At 37.4% G+C, this 16,575-nt stretch overlaps 1 protein-coding gene across 1 annotated transcript in view; it reads right to left on the minus strand.

The window, feature by feature from the left end:
* Spdya (speedy/RINGO cell cycle regulator family member A) overlaps positions 1–16,575 on the minus strand; it is a 54,343-nt gene that overhangs the window by 5,710 nt on the left and 32,058 nt on the right. The window lies entirely within an intron of this gene.

Raw genomic sequence — 16,575 nt, forward strand, 5'->3', positions numbered from 1 at the left:
CCCATATCTTTCACCATGTACTAAGCTAAAATCAGGATGGATTAAAGATCTTAATATTAAAACAGAAACATTAAATCTGCTAGAAGATAGAGTAGGTAAAACTCTTGAAGACATTGGTGTAGGCAAAGACTTTATGAATAAAACCCAGAGTGCACAAGATGTATTGCAAAGAATCAACAAATGAAATCTCATCCTTCTGAAAAGCTTTTTGCACTGCAAAAAAACCCCACAAGAGTTAAGAGACAACCCACAATGTGGGAGAAAATGTTTGTCAGCTGTCCCTCAGATAAAAGATTACTGTCAAGAACATATAAAGAACTAAAAAAAAAAAAAAAAAAAAAAAAAAAAAAAAAAAATCAGTCCTCCCAGATTTGAAGACCCAATCCAAAAATGGACATCTGAGATGAATACATATTTCTCAAATGTAGAAATATAAACAGCAAATGAATATGTGGAAAAATGTTCAACAGCACTGGTCACTCGAGAGATTCAAATTAAAACAACACTGAGATTTCACCTCAGAAAGTATGGCTAGTATTAAGAAATCAAGCAATAACAAGTGCTGGAAGGGCTGTGTGGAAAAAGGAACTCTTCTCCACTGTTAGTGGGAATACAGACTGGTGCAGCCACTCTGGAAATCATTGTGGAAGTTCCTCAAACTAGGACTGGCAGTCCCATTTGACCCATCTATTCCCCTTTTGGTTATCTTCCCAAAAGAATTAAAAGCATCATACCCCAGAGATACATGTGCATTCATGTTTATTGCAGCACAGTTTATAATAGCCATATCTTGGAAACAACATAAATGCCCAGCGACTGAGGAATGGATTAAAAAGATGTATTTCTATACAACAGAATATTACTTGGCCATAAAGAATGATAAACTGGACACTTACAAGTAAATGGATGCACCTTGAGATTATACTTATTAGTGAAATAAGACATGCATGTGTAAACACTGTTTCATTAGTGTGACAAGCTGAAAGAAAAATCATGTATGTTTATGTATATATAAAAAAGTTAAGATAGTTTTAAAAAAGCAGCATAATAGCCTCCTTTGTCATCCACATGGCTTGTTCAGAACCAAATTCAATGCCTCCCTTCACTGAACACCTTTGTATGTGCTACCTTCCCTTCTACACCTGTCCCAGTCTTTTTGTCCCAGAGAGAATGACCTCAGCCAAAGCAACAACTCAGGTCACACCTGTCTACTTTAACTAACCCCACTGTGAGCCATTTTGAGTTGACTTTGGGACGTGCTAAGAAATTTTTTTATGTGCTATAAGGTCTGGGGTTTTTGCATGTGGATATCCAGTTGTTCCAGTACATTTATTGAAGGTTACAGTCCTTTCTCCACTTAATTGTTTTTGCATCTTTGCTAGAAATCAATTGTCTGGTATGTGGGTATCTACTTGGGGGCTTCATATTGGTACCTTGGTGTGTTGTCTATCTTGGTATCAATGCCATTTTGTCATGATTGATGTAATTTTGTGATGTCGGATTGGGGAGGATTGGAGCACTGATTTTGTTCCTTTATCAAGGTTATTTAGACTATTCTGAGTTTTGTATTTCTACAGAAATGTAAGAATAAAAACGTTATTTTTTATGAAAAATGATGTTGGCATTTTGATAAGGCATTGTGTTTTCTGATCTTTTATTATTTTCTTCTATTTGTTTTTGGTTTTATCTGTCTTTTATTTCTAATTTCTTACATAAAGATATGAAGATATTTCATAATTTTCTAATAAATGTACTTGGTGTTAAATTTAATAAAAATTTTAAAAAATATAATAAAATAAGTGGACTGAAGATCTAGGTATAAGACCCAAAACTTTGAAACTGTTAAAATAAAATGGAAAGCACTTGTAGCACTTGAAGGCATAGGCACAAGTGAAAAGTTCCTGAGAACAGATAGCACAGCAAGTAATAGCACGAATTAATAAATGGGACTTCATCAAATTAAAGAGTTTTTTCCCAACAAGGTAAACAACTAACAGTGCAGAGAGAGAACATATAGAAGGGGAAACAATTTTTGCCAGTTACTCCTCCAATAGAGAATTACTATTTAAAATATATAAAGAACAACAGCAAAGACCAAAAAAACAGGTAAATGAATTAACAGATGGAAGTACAAATGGCCAACATTATATATATATAGTGGTAGGGGAGGAACAAAGAATTAAGATGAATTATGTATATGTACCAATTGCCCACTATGAATGTCATCATATGCTACAAACATACCAACAAAAAATTAAAAAACAGTTCAACATCTTTAGTCATTAGAGAAATGCAAGTCAAAATTACACTGAGATTCCATCTCCATGTAGTCATAATTGGCCATCATCAAGAATAAAAATGTAGCTCAGTGGCATAGTGCCTACCTGGCATGTGTGAGGCCATGAGTTCAAATCCTGGTACCCACCCCCAAACATTTTCTTTAAATTAAAAAAAAAAAAAAAAGAAACAATACAAAAAACGAGCCAGACATGGTAGCACACATGTGCAATTCCAGCACTTGGGGAGATGAGGCAGGAAGATTGTTGCAAATTCAAGATCAGCTTGGGCTAGACAGTTCAAGGCCAGCCTGAACTATATGATGAGACTCTGTCTCAAAACAAAACTAAACTAAACAATGGTAAATGCTGAGGATTCATGGGGAAAAAACCTTTGCACTGCTGGTCATAATGTAAATTAGTACAGCCACTATGGAAATCAGTATGGAGGTTCCTCACTAAACTTGTTAGTAGAGCTAATTATTTGATTCAGCTGTACCACTCCTTGCTACATACCCAAAGGAATTAAAATCAGCATAGGATAAGGATGCCGGCATAGCTATGTGTATTGTGGTACAATTTGTGATAGGCAAGATGTGGAACCAGGCTAGATGCCTATCAACAGGTGAATGGATAAAGAAAATGTATATATTATTTAGCCATAAAGAATGAAAATTTGGGGGAACTGGGGCTGCCGGAGGTGAGTTTAAGATCATCACTCCCAGCATTTAAGTACCCCCCCAACCTGATTCCAGCCACTCTAGACTGGGCTCTGCATATTTCACTGCCCAGTGACCTTCTTTCAACCCGGGGAACTGGGTCTGCCTGAGGTGAGTTCCAGCATACCAGCTGGGGCCGGAAGAGTTTAAGATCATTGCTCCTAGCAGTTAAGTTGCCTGCCCAGCTTCCAGCCACACTAGACTAGGCTTGGGAGGTTTTGCAGGATAATTAGACCACACCCAGTGACCTTCTTCAATCAGGGGAGCTGAGGGCACGTGAAATGAGTCCCAGCGCATCAGTGCTTGCCCAAGGACAGCTTTGGACCATCACCCACAGTGATTAGGAGCCCGCCCAGCCCCCTAGTAGGTCAGAGGTGGCATGGAAGGTCCTGTGGGCCTAACTGAACCATGCTTAGCAACCTTCATTCAGTCCCAGGAGCCCAGGGCATGGGAGATGATTTCCAACACCCCCAGGGGAAGCTTTGGAACATTACTTGAAACATGGAAATACAGGAAAATGACAAGACAAAAGACCAAAATGCAATCTTAAACCTCCAGCCCATCCCAAGAAAGCCTCGGAGCCATGTACATAAAAGAAAACATATGCCATATGCCTGAAATACCTGACATAATAGCAACTGAAATAAAGAAGCAACTCCAGGAAGCTTTAAAGGAATTCAAATTAGAAATAATCTCCCAGGTAAAAGAAGAAATGATAAAAGTAATGAAAGAAATGCTGAACCCATCTCCATCTAAAGAAGACACAGTTAAAAAACTAGAGGAACAAAGCAAAAAGATAGATTCCATGGATATACAATATAAGAAACAATAGAATACATGAAGCAGATTAAGAGAGATATACAGGAAATAAAAAATTCCATTGAAAGTTGTCAAAACTGCCTCAACAAAAGTGAAGCTACAATTTCAGACCTAAAAGACAAGATGGCAGCTAGTGAACAGGAAAGGAAAGATCTTTTAAAAATAACAAGGAGGGGCTGAGGATTTAGCTCAGCGGCATAAGCGCCTGCCTTGCAAGCAGGCAGTCGTGAGTTCGATCTCCGGTACCAATAAAAAGGAAAAAGGCAAAAAAAAAAAAAAAAAAACCACACAAGGAATCAGGAAATAACAATTCAACAGCTGCAAGATGATTCAAAGAAAAACAACATAAGATTGATAGGGATAAATGAAAAAGAAGGGAACAACACAAATGATATCAAGAGGCCATTTACAGAAGTAATAGTTGAAAATTTCCCAAACATGATAATAGAAACTGTCATGCAGATTAGTGAAGCATATAAAACTCCAAATAGCCATAACCAAAATAAAACTACACCCAGATATATAATAATCACCATCCCAGAAATCCAACATAAGAATAGAATATTAAAATCTGTTAGAAAAGACAGATCACTTATAAAGGAAAACCTATCAGAATCACAGCAGACTTCTCAACACAAGCAATGAAGTCAAGAAGAGCATGAAGCAAAGTATTTCAGATCCTAAAGGAAAATGACTTCCAACCTAGACTGATGAACCCTGAAAAACTGCCCTTCAAAATTGATGGATAAGGTACTTCCAAGACAAAGAACAGCTGAAGAAATTCGTGATCACCAAATCAATCCTGCAAAGAATAGTGAAAGACAGTCTATATACACATAGGAAAAAAACCACTAAGCAAGGCAGACAATTAAACAGAATGGAAAGATAAAGATGCAATGGCAGAAAGATAACATGTCCATAATAAAACAATATATAACAGTTATAACCATTAATGTAAGTTATCTCAATTCACCAATTAAAAGAAACAGACTGGCAAAATGGATCAAGAAACAACATCCAACCATATGCTGTTTACAAGAAACCCATCTAACCCAAAACGAGTCTCGTAGACTGAAAGTCAAAGGATAGAAAACAATACTTCATGCAACAGGAATCCCCAAAAAAGTGGGGGTAGCTATTCTGTTTGCAGACAATGTAAACTTCAAACCAAGAATGATCCTAAGAGATAAAGAAGGTCACTACATACTAGTTAGGGGAAAACTTCAAGAGGAATAGATAACAATCTTAAATATATATGCACCAAATTCCAGAGCACCCAACTATACAAAGCAAGTATTAACAGAAATGAAAAATCAAATAAGCAGGACTGATTAACTAGGCAGAAAATCAGCAAAGAAATAACAAAACTGAATCACACCTGTGAACAAATAAGACTTGATAGATGTATATAGAGGGTTCCAACAACATCAGAATATACATTCTTCTCAGCGGTACATGGGACATTCTCTAAAATAGACCATATACTAACCCACAAAACATATTTAAGTAAATGCAAAAGAGTTGAAATTATCCTATGCATGTTATCAGATCATAGCGCCATGAAACTAGAAATTAATGATAAAAGAAACTACAAAAAACCCACAGACACATGGAAATTGAATAATACACTCTTGAGCAATCAGTGGGTCACAGGGAAAATTAGAGAAGAAATTAAACAATACCTATAAGCAAACAAAAATACAAATACAACTTATAGAAATCTGTGGGATGCAGTGAAAGTGGTCCTCAGAGGAAAATTTATTGCACTGAGTTCCCACATCAGGAAAACAGAACAAACACAAATAAACAACCTGATGCTATACCTCAAACATCTAGAAAAAGAAGAGCAAGTCAAGCCCAAAAGAAGGGAGGAAATTATAAAAATCAGAGCAGAAATGAACTCAATAGAGACTAAGAAAACAATCCAAAGAATCAATAAATCAAAGAGTTGGTTCTTTGAAAGAAAAAATTTATAAGCCCCTAGCCAACCTTATTTTAAAAAGGAAAGAAAAATTCAAATTCATGCAATAAGGAATGAAAAAGATGAAATCATTACAGACTCTGTGGAAATACAGGAAATCATTAACACCTATTTCAAAAACCTCTCCTCTCATAGGTTCGATAATACAGAAGAAATGCACGGATTCCTAGAAACACATGAAGTACCAAAGCTGGGTCAAGAAGATATAAAACTGCCGAATAACCCAATTTCTATTAATGAAATTGAAAATGTAAATTAAGTCCTTACATACAAAGAAGAGCCTAGGCCCAGATGATTCACTGCGGAATTCTACAAGAAATACAAAGATTCCTCAAACTCTTCAATGTAATCCAAAGGGACGCAATTCTTCCTAAGTCATTCCTGGAAGCAAATATTACTTTAGTACCAAAACCTAAGAAAGACCCAGCTAAAAAAGAGAACTACAGGCCAATCTCCCTAATGAGCATAGATGCAAAAATCCTTAATAAAATATTGGCAAACAGGATGCAGCAAATCATCAAGAAGATTATACACCACGACCAAGTGGGATTCATCCCAGTCATGCAGGAATGGTTCAACATACATAAATCAATAAATGTAATCTACCATATCAATAGAGCCAAAAGTAAGAATCACATGATCATTTCTATAGATGCAGAAAAAGCTTTTGATAAGGTCCAACATTCACTCAGGATAAGAACCTTACAGAAAATTGGAATAGATGGTCCTTACCTCAATATGATAAAGGCCATCTATGACAAACCAACAGTCAGCATCATATTAAATGGCCAAAACCTGAAGGCCTTTACCTTAAAATCAGGCACAAGACAAAGATGTCCCTTATCACCACTCCTATTTAATATAGTACTGGAAATACTAGCCAGAGCAATTAGACAAGAGAAATAAAAAGGGTAAAGGTAGGAAAAGAGGAAGTTAAATTATCATTATTTGCAGAGACATGATAATCTACATAGAAGACCCCCAAAACTCCATTGAAAGATTCTTAGATATAATAAATAAATTTAGCAATGTAGCTGGATACAAAGTCAATACTCAAAAATCAATAGCATTCCCATACATAAACAACAAAATCACTGAGAGAGAAATAATAGAAGCCACACCCTTCACACTAGCATCCAAAAAAAATGAAATACTTAGGAATTAATCTCATGAAAGAAGTAAAAGATCTATACAGGGAATATTATAATACCCTGAAAAAGAAATCAAAGAGGATCTCAGAAAATGGAAAGACATCCCTCGTTCATGGATGGGAAGAATAAATATTGTGAAAATGGCCATTCTCCCAAAACTGTTATACAGATTCAATTCAATCCCTATGAAAATACCTTCAACTGGGGGCTGGGGATTTAGCTCAGCGGCATAAGCGCCTGCCTTGCAAGCAGGCAGTCGTGAGTTCGATCCCCGGTACCAATAAAAAGACAAAAAAAAAAAAGAAAAAAGAAAATACCTTCAACATACCTCATAGATCTAGCAAAATCACTCCTAAAATTCATCTGGAACAAGAAGAGACCTAGAATAGCAAAGGCATATTTCTAAGCAGCAAAGGCAAGGCAGGAGGCATCACAATCCTTGTCTTGAAGTTATACTACAAAGCTACTGTAATAAAATCAACATCGTACTGGAATACAAACAGATCTGAAGATCAATCAAATAGATTAGAAGATACAACCACAACTACAAACACACTCAACCACCTTATCTTTGATAAGGGGCCAGACATATTCACTGGAAGAACGATAGTCTCTTTAATAAATGGTGCTGGAAAAACTGGCTCTCCATCTGCTGAAAACTAAAACTAGACCCATGCCTATCACCATGTACTAAACAAAAACTAAATGGATCAAAGATCTGAATATTAAAACATCTGTTAGAAGACATATTAGGTAAAAAGCTTGAAGACATAGGAGTAGGTAAAGAATTCATGAACAGGAATCAAACTGCATGGGAAATGCTTCCCAGAATCAACAACTGGAATCACGTCTTATTAAAAAGTTTCTGCATGTCAAAAGAAATCTCCAGCATATTGAATAAGAAAGCCCACAAACTGGGAAAAAATCTTAGTGAACTGCCCCTCAGACAAAGGACTTCTGTCTAAAACACATAAAGAATTATATAAAAAAGACCCCTGAAATTCAAAGACCCAATCCAAAAATGCGCATCTGAGATGAATACACAGTTCTCAGATGAAGAAATACAAATGGCAAATACATGAAAAATGTTCATCATCATTAGTCATTAGAAAAATGCAAATTAAAACAACACTGAGATTCTATCTCACTCCAGAAAGAATGGCCAGGATCAAGAAAACTACCAACAAATGCTCGAGAGGCTGTGGGCAAAAAGGAACTCTCCTGCACTGTTGGTGGGAGTGTAGACTGGTGTAACCAGTGTGGAAGTCAGTCTGGAGATTCCTCAAAAAACTGGGATTGAAAGTCCCATTTGACCCACCTATTCCACTTCTAGGCATATTTCCAGAAGAACTGAAAACATCATACCAGCCAGGCATGGTGGCGCATGCCTGTAGTCCCAGCACTGGGGAGGCTGAGGCAGGAGGATCATTGCGAGTTCGAGACCAGCCTAGGCTACAAAGTGAGCTCAAGGCCAGCCTGAACTGCATAGAGACCCCCTGTCTCAAAAAAAGACAAAAAGAAAAAAAGAAAACATCATACCACAGTGATATATGTGCACCCATGTTTATAGCAGCACAATTTGTAATAGCCAGATCTTAGAAACAACCTAAGTGTCCATCAACTGAGGAATGGATAAAAAAGATGTGGTATTTTTATACAATGGTGTACTACTCAGCTATAAAGAATGATCACACTGAAATATATTTATATAAATGGACACAACTTGAGACCATACTTGTAAGTGAAATAAATCAAACTCACATGTATAAATACCGTATAGCCTCCCTATTGTAAGAAATGGCAAGAGTACATAAGATTTTATGGTTTTCATGATTCCCCAGTACATTGCTTTGAAGTCCTGTAACGTTTTCATTAATTAGTTGAAATGGTTTTATTCTGCGTTGTTTGATTTTATTATCTGTGATGGTATGAACAGCTATTTTGAAGAAAACAAGACAGTACAACAGCCAGTGCTGATTTAATATCATCTTGCTTTGAAGCCCTACCATGCTTTTGTTCTTCTGTTTCCATTGGTTCTATCATTTGTATCTTATTGAATTTTAATATGTGTGATAGTATAAACAACATTTTTATGGAAAATGAGATAATATAGTAGCCATTGTTCATTTTTGGTTATTTGGTTCTGAATGCCCTGTAATACTTTCATTCTCTTGAATGGTTTTATACTATTTTGTCATGTTTGATACTATTGTATGTGAAGGTATGCTCAACTGTTTCAAAGAAAGAGATATTATGGTAGCTACTGTTAATATCGGGTTGTCTTGTGGTGACGTGCTGTGTTGCTTACATTGTTCTGTTCTGATCTGCTTTGTTCTGTCCTCTTTTGTCTTAATCTCTTTAAAATCAAAATTTTTAAAAAAGAATGAAAATTTGTCATTTTTAGGAAAACTGGTGGTTCGAGAGATTATTGAGTGAAATAACTCAGGCTCAGAAAGATATCTCATGTTCTCCCCAATATGTGGATCTAAAAAAATATGAAAAAGTAAAAAGGAGACAAAAAAGGGATCAGAGGGAGAGAGGGTGGACGACTTGTCAAGGTAGGTAGGAAGAGGCATATGATCAAAATACATGCATTGAAATCTCCCAAATGTGAACCTGGGGGAGGGTGAGGAAAGAGGAGCACAGGGAGCAGGGATTAAAGTTTGTTACGTGCATATATGAAAAACAAAGTTCTGTGGTGCACCACAGAAAGTGAAACTGACAGTTGACTGGGTGACAGGACTGAAAACAGGCAAAGAGGAGCATTATAATAATGGAAGTGACAGCACGCTGCCTGCTAGGAAGGGCTCTGCTGCCTGTGCCCGCGTGCCTGCCTGCCTGCCTGCCTGCCTGCATTGGCTATGGCCACCGTTCAGCAGCTGGCAGGAAGATGGCATCTGCTGGAGAGCAAAGGCTCTGACTCCTACATAGAGGGGTTAGCAGTGGGAGGAGCCATGCAAAGCGAGTGTGCAGGGGCTGAGCAGACTTCGGCATCACTTGTGACAGCATCAGCCTCCCTTGAAACCCAGAACACTGAAAACAGCACAGCTTTCTCGAAACTTGGGCAAGAAGTTTCAAGAAACTGCAGCTAACTGCCAAATAACTCAGAGGGTCACCAGCAGTAGGATGGGAAGGAAAGCACAATCACCAGAAAATTGCAAGATGGAAAGTTAGTTGTGGATTGTGTCATGAACAATGTCCCCTGTACTCCAGTCTATAAAAAAAAGCAGAATAAATATTCCATCATCACCTGGACAGAAATTAGCTTTGAGAATGAATAAACTCAGTTCAGTAAGCAAATCTCTGTATCCTTTTTTTGGTCATTACTTTGGTCAATTATCTTTATCACAAGCATTTTACATGCAACTATTTCAAAGTGTTGATTTTAGTAGGATCATCTGTTTGGTTAGTAAGTAAATATGTTTATGCTAACAAGAAATAAATTATAGAAGCATTTTCTATCATAATCTAGATGATAGTGATTATTTACAGATGGCAAATCTCATAAATCTGTACTCAACATAAAGATAGTAGATACAAAGTACTATTATCATATAAAACTTAATGAAAGAACTGTTTGTTTACAGATTTTTTTTTTTTGTCTTTTTTGAGACAGGGTCTCTCTATGCAGTTCAGGCTGGCCTTGAGCTCACTTTGTAGCCCAGGCTGTTCTTAAACTCGCAATGATCCTCCCACCTCAGCCTCCTGAGTGCTGCGATTACAGGTGTGAGCCACCACGCCTGGTGCTGTTTACAGATATTTAACATGAGAAATATTGCCATTTCATAACTTTTTGTTTACTTATCATGGTAGCAACAAAAAATTTTAAGTGATTCTCTCTATTATTTACCCATTAACATTGCATGAATAAATTATATATAATTTTAATGTTTTTGCGAAATTACCATTACTTATGAATGAATATATTTGTAAGAATATAAAGTATGTTTGTTGTCTGTGATTATAAAGGTGGGATATTTAATTTTTTGTTGTTGTTCTTTTGAGATAAGATCTTGCGGTGCAGTTCTGGCTGGCCTTGAGCTCACTTTGTAGCCCAGGCTGATCTCAAATTTGTAATGATCCTCTTGCCTCAGCCTCTTGAGTGCTGGGATTATAAGAATGTGCCACCATACCTGCCTTCTAATATTGTATCTTTTTTTTTTTTTTTGAGACAGGGTGTTATGTGCTACATGTCTCCCCAGAGCCTCATGTGGTCACAAGTGGGGTTTTTCAGAGGTGGCTGGATCTAGTGTGTGTGAGATGCTGGAATTAATTGTGAGATTACTAAATTAGTCCACTGGTTTGGCATAGTTCTGGGTGTGGATAATGGGAAAGCCCTCCCTACCCTGAGGGTGGGGAGCCTGGACAGAATATATGGGGACAGAAAGAGGGCTGCTGCTGCCGCCTACTGCTTGCGTATTCTCTGTGATGCTCCTGAGCCGTGCCACGCTGCTTGGAGCCAGCTAATTACGGACTAAAAGCTCTACAAACTGTGAGTGACAATAAACATTTCCTTCTTTAACTTTGGATGTCAGGTTATTTTGTCTCAGGAACAAGAAAAGTAAGTAAGACACAAGGTCTTATTATGTAGTTCAACTGGCCTTGCACTCAATGTGTAGCCCTGTTTGGCCGCAAACTCACAGCAATTCTCCTGCCTCAGCCTCTTGAGTGCTGAGATTATGGGTATGTACTATCATATCCAATATCCATTTTATTTTTCTAGTAAATAATTTTGTTGTATTTTCTAAAATTAATCTCTTCTCTAACAAGCTGATTTTAGAACTTATATGAAGAGGCAAATGAACTAGAACAAGAAAAACATTGTGCAAACAAACACCCTAAAAAGGCAGAACAAAATTAAAAGGCTCAATAACTTTATTTCTATATTTACTGAAAAGCTACATTAATCAAGACTGTGGTATTAGTGCAGGGACAGAGCACTGACTGACAGAAAACAAATTCAAGAACAGATCTTCACATGCATAGTCAACCAAATGAGAAGAACAATAACAAACAAATGGATAAAACAGTCTCAACAAATGCTGAGAGAACAGCATATCCAGAAGTCAAGAGGTATGAACCAAGCTGTGTATGGTAGCACACACTTGTAATCTCAACATTTGGGAGGCTGAGGCAGGAGGACTTCCTCAAGTTCCAGGTCAACCTGGGCTAAATAGTGACTTTAAGGATAGCCTGAGCTACATAGTGAGACCCTATCTCAAAAAACAAAAACAAACAAACAAAAAAAAGTGTAAAACCCTTCCCCCTCATAAAAAAGGATGAAAGGGGCTGGGGATATAGCTCAGCAGTACACAGCCTGCCTGGCAAGTACAAGGTCCTGTGTTCCATTCCCAACACCAAAAAAAAAAAAAAAAAAAAAAAGATAAAACACACCTCACAATAGGACAGAATTTTAAAACATATAACTATAAAAATTTTACAGGAAAATATTTTTTAAAAACCCATATCATTAGTCATTAAGTGAACCACAGTGAAGTACAATTATGCATCTCTAAAACATTTTTGCAGGCCTGGACATTTAGCTCAGCGGCATAAGTGCCTACCTTGCAAGCAGGCAGTTGTGAGTTCGATCCCCGGTACCGATAAAAAGACAAAAGAAATGTTTTTGCCAAAATTTTAAAAACCTGATGCTCGGACCACTACTGGACTGGAACAGCCAAACCCCAGCCTCTCTCCGTGAGTCAGTGCCATTTGCGGACCAGGGGTAGAAAGAACAAGGCCACATCAACAAGCAAGCCCAGTCTGGGAACCAGCACCAAGCACAGGCCACCACCAGATTGGAACACTTCCAGGGCAAACAGGAAGTACCACACCCCACCATAAGCCACTGACTTATCTGGAGAAACCCAGGCTGTGATGATAGCTATGAGGGGGAATGCAATCAGATGCCTGTGGTGCTTTGGTGTTTCACTAACATTGCAGGTCTAAGGCCAGTGGTCGGATCATAGGTTCAGAGGATAGCAGTACACAGTGTAACTTCTAGAAGGGGATCTCCTTCTGAGGGTTGCAGCCATTGTAGATTCCCTATGGTCTTGTTTTGGAAATCCTATATTGTTTCCATTGGTTTTTTGAGTTGGGTTTTATTCTCTTTTGTTTTGATTATGTCAAATCTAATAGCAGGTGCAGATACTTCAAAAATAGCAAGATGTATTATGGTAGTAATTTTGGACTTACTATTGGCTTGTTTACACTCAGTGTTTTGTTTTGTTTCTATTCTATTCTGTTCTGTTTTTTACTATGTCCAATGTTATCTGCAGCTATTTTGAAGACATCAAAAGGCATTATGGCTTATTGATTTTATAATGTTTTGAAGTCCTGTATCTCTTACACTAGTTTATTTTGATTGGTTTTATTGTTTTACCTTCTTCAAAAAAAATCTGAAAAATGTTAAATTATGGTGAAAATAAATTTCAAAAGAGAAAAAGTGAAACGAGGGGTGAGGATGAGGCAGTGACAGTTATGGGGGCATACAAAATGGGCATGTGTGATTCTGTGGCATGCAGTGCATTAGTCTGTAGAATAAGTATGCATTAATAAAAGTATGTGGAAATGAAAACTTTATATTTTTCAAGTATGTGTAACTCATCTATAAGGATATATATATATATATATATATATATATATGTTTTTTTTTTTTTTAAGGCAAGGTCTCATTATATAGTTCAGGATGGTGTTGACCTCACTATGTAGTCCAGGCGGCCTTGAACTCATGGCAATCCTCCTGCTTTAGCCTCTCGAGCACTGGGATTATAGGCATGTGCCACCATACCCTGTTTATAGCTATTTAAAATTATGTGTATAATACTTATATAGAATTTAACAGAATGAAGAATTTTAATGTAAAAATTTATCTCTGCCATTACAGTTTACAGTCCACAGTAAATCTAGACATTAAATAATCACACAAATATAAAACCAAAATTGTTGTAAGTGCTCCAAAACATACTGGGTTTACTTACTATGAGTAGCCACCAAAGTTGTATTGCTTTAGCAAAAGCATTTGAGTTGAGACTTGAGTGATTAAGTAGGACGTAACCAGGCAGGGAAAAGGAGAGCAGAAAAGGTCAGTGATGCTGGTGTTGAATGAAAAAGACTGGGAAAATACATGGGATCAGGTCATGCAAGATCCTGTAGGCCTCTTAAAAATTTTGCCTGTCTTAAGAAAAATGGAGTTCTATTAATGGATTTAATTAAGGGAGGGGTAACATGCTTAGATTTGTGTGGTTGTGTGTGTGTGTTTTAAATCATTCTTATGCAGATGTGGTGGCACAGGTCTGTAATCCCAGCACTCAGGAGGCTGAGGCAGGAAGATTCCCATGAGTCTAGGACAGTTTGGTGGACATAGTGAGGTCAAAGCCAGCTTGAACTACATAGCCAAACCCTGTACAGAAAAAAGAAAGAAAGTCATTCTTGATCAAGGACCTGTAACACAAACCTGTAACATCAGCTCTTAGGAGGTAAGGCAGGAGAATTTTGTGTCCAAGGCCATCCTGGCTACATAGGGAATTCAAGGTTGACCTGGAGTATATAGCAAGACCCAGTCTTGATGAATGAATGAATGAATGAATGAATGAATGATGTAGCTCAGTGGTACAGAATCTCTGGGGTCAGTCTCCATACATTTGGAAAAAAATCATTCTGGCTCGCTTGGAGAACTGGGAGAGTGTGAAGTATATTTTTGATTTTACAGTATTTTTATTGGCAAGAGTTTTGCTTCTGTAGTCCAGGCTTGGCCTCGAACTCTATGGTCCTTTGCTCAGTCTCCTGAGTGCTATGATTTACATGTGTATACCACCACCCCCAGTCAATGTCACATTATTGTATGATAACCACAGCTTTTTTTCTTTTTTCAGGGTGCTGGAGTTTGAACCTAGGGCCTTGTGCATGCAAGGAGAGAACTCTACCACCGAGCCACATCCCCAGCCCGATCACTACAGCTTTTTAAACACTTCTTTTGTCCTGTCTTTTGCAGACAGGGTCTCACTATGTAGTCCAAACTGGCCTTGAACTCGTGATGATCCTCCTGTCTCAACCTGCTGAGTGCTGGGATGTCTGGTATGTACCACCACGCCTAGCTGCTAACTAGTTTTGAATGCCCATTATGTGCCAGGTCTCAGTTGTTATTTGAAGAGGGAGCTCGATTAAGAGTTGAGAAAGATTCTATCCCTTAATCCTATATCCTGTAGGATTCCTGGCTTTTGTCTAGCTTGTTGAGTCCAGTAGATACAAACAAGACCTCTCTGTCTATTCTAAGTTGAAGACCAAATGAATAACCATTTATTTGCCAAGGTCTTTTCTCATCTTTCCTCTGAACACTAAATAAGCTGGCAATCTGTTTGAGATAACTTTTAATGTGAGTTTTCTACATTCATGTATGTCTCATACTTCATACTGTAAACTCTTAAGAGATTTGAGACTGTTTCAAAACTTGTCCTTTTGTTTTTCAGAGGTCCTGTTTTACCCTTCACATGCAGTAAATAGTGAGTTAGTTTGCTGACTTTCAGCCTACATTGGGTCATTTCTTGTTTTACCTGTTTTTGGTTTGATTTGATTTAGTGACAGGATCTTGCTATGTATTTTAGACTGTCCTTGAATTCACTGTGTAGCCCAGGCTGGCCTCAAATTTGTGAGGATCCTCCTGCTTCAGCCTCCATGCCCACATCCATTGTCATTTAAAGTGGATATTCCAAGAAAGCTAATGTTTGTGAGACTTATGAATATGTGATATAGGGAAGGATAAATCCGTTAAATTAGATTTTATAATAATACACATGAAAGGATTAGTGGTAAAAAAGGGAATAGACGTAAAATTTGTTGTGAAAGATCCAGATGAACTAGAGATTTGTTTATACAGAAGGAAAGAATTTGTGTATTTCCAAACTTTTGTCTGCTCTTCAGAGCTCTTTCTTTCTTTGCGCAAAATAGGGTTTATTCAATGCCCAGCTTTTACATCACTTCTGAAAATCCTTCACCAAATTTTTCAATCGAATTAATCGAGTTAATCAAACAATAGAGTTAATCAATCAATCGAGTTAATCAAACAATAGAATTAACACTGGAATCTTTTTTATTCCCAAAATTTTGGTCATATAATTACCACAGCCTTTATCATATTATTCCTTGATTCCCTGAGTATGTCTTTATTAAGTATAAAGATTTTAATCCTGGATAAGTAGAATAGTGGCAATGATAATAGTAAATAAGAAAATTGAAAGAAGTGTTTTTGTTTTTTGAATACTGGGGATACGAGGTCTTTGTACTGAGATACTTCTCCAGCACCAGCTCCCTTCCTTTCTTTTCTAAAAGATTGTGTGATGAGTTCTTGCTGATTTGCCCAGAGTGGGCTTGAATTTGCAGCTTCTTGCCTCAGTCTCCCAGTATACTGGGATTATAGGAATGTGCCACCACAACCCAACTAGAATTTATTTTTGAGAGAAATTTAATGTGATAAAAAATAAATTAACAGTTGGAGTGTACTGTGCTTGTCTATATTAAGGTTAAGGTTTGGTGTCTCTTCTCCCATGAACATCAACTTAAAGTCTCAGGAGTCCTCAGATAATACATATGGGCCAGATAATACATATGGGCATGATGTATAAGACAGCCAT

This window comes from Cavia porcellus, unplaced genomic scaffold (assembly GCF_034190915.1).
Source record: "Cavia porcellus strain 051 isolate PalLab524CR breed Dunkin Hartley unplaced genomic scaffold, mCavPor4.1 scaffold_1, whole genome shotgun sequence".
Classification (NCBI taxonomy): domain Eukaryota; kingdom Metazoa; phylum Chordata; class Mammalia; order Rodentia; family Caviidae; genus Cavia; species Cavia porcellus.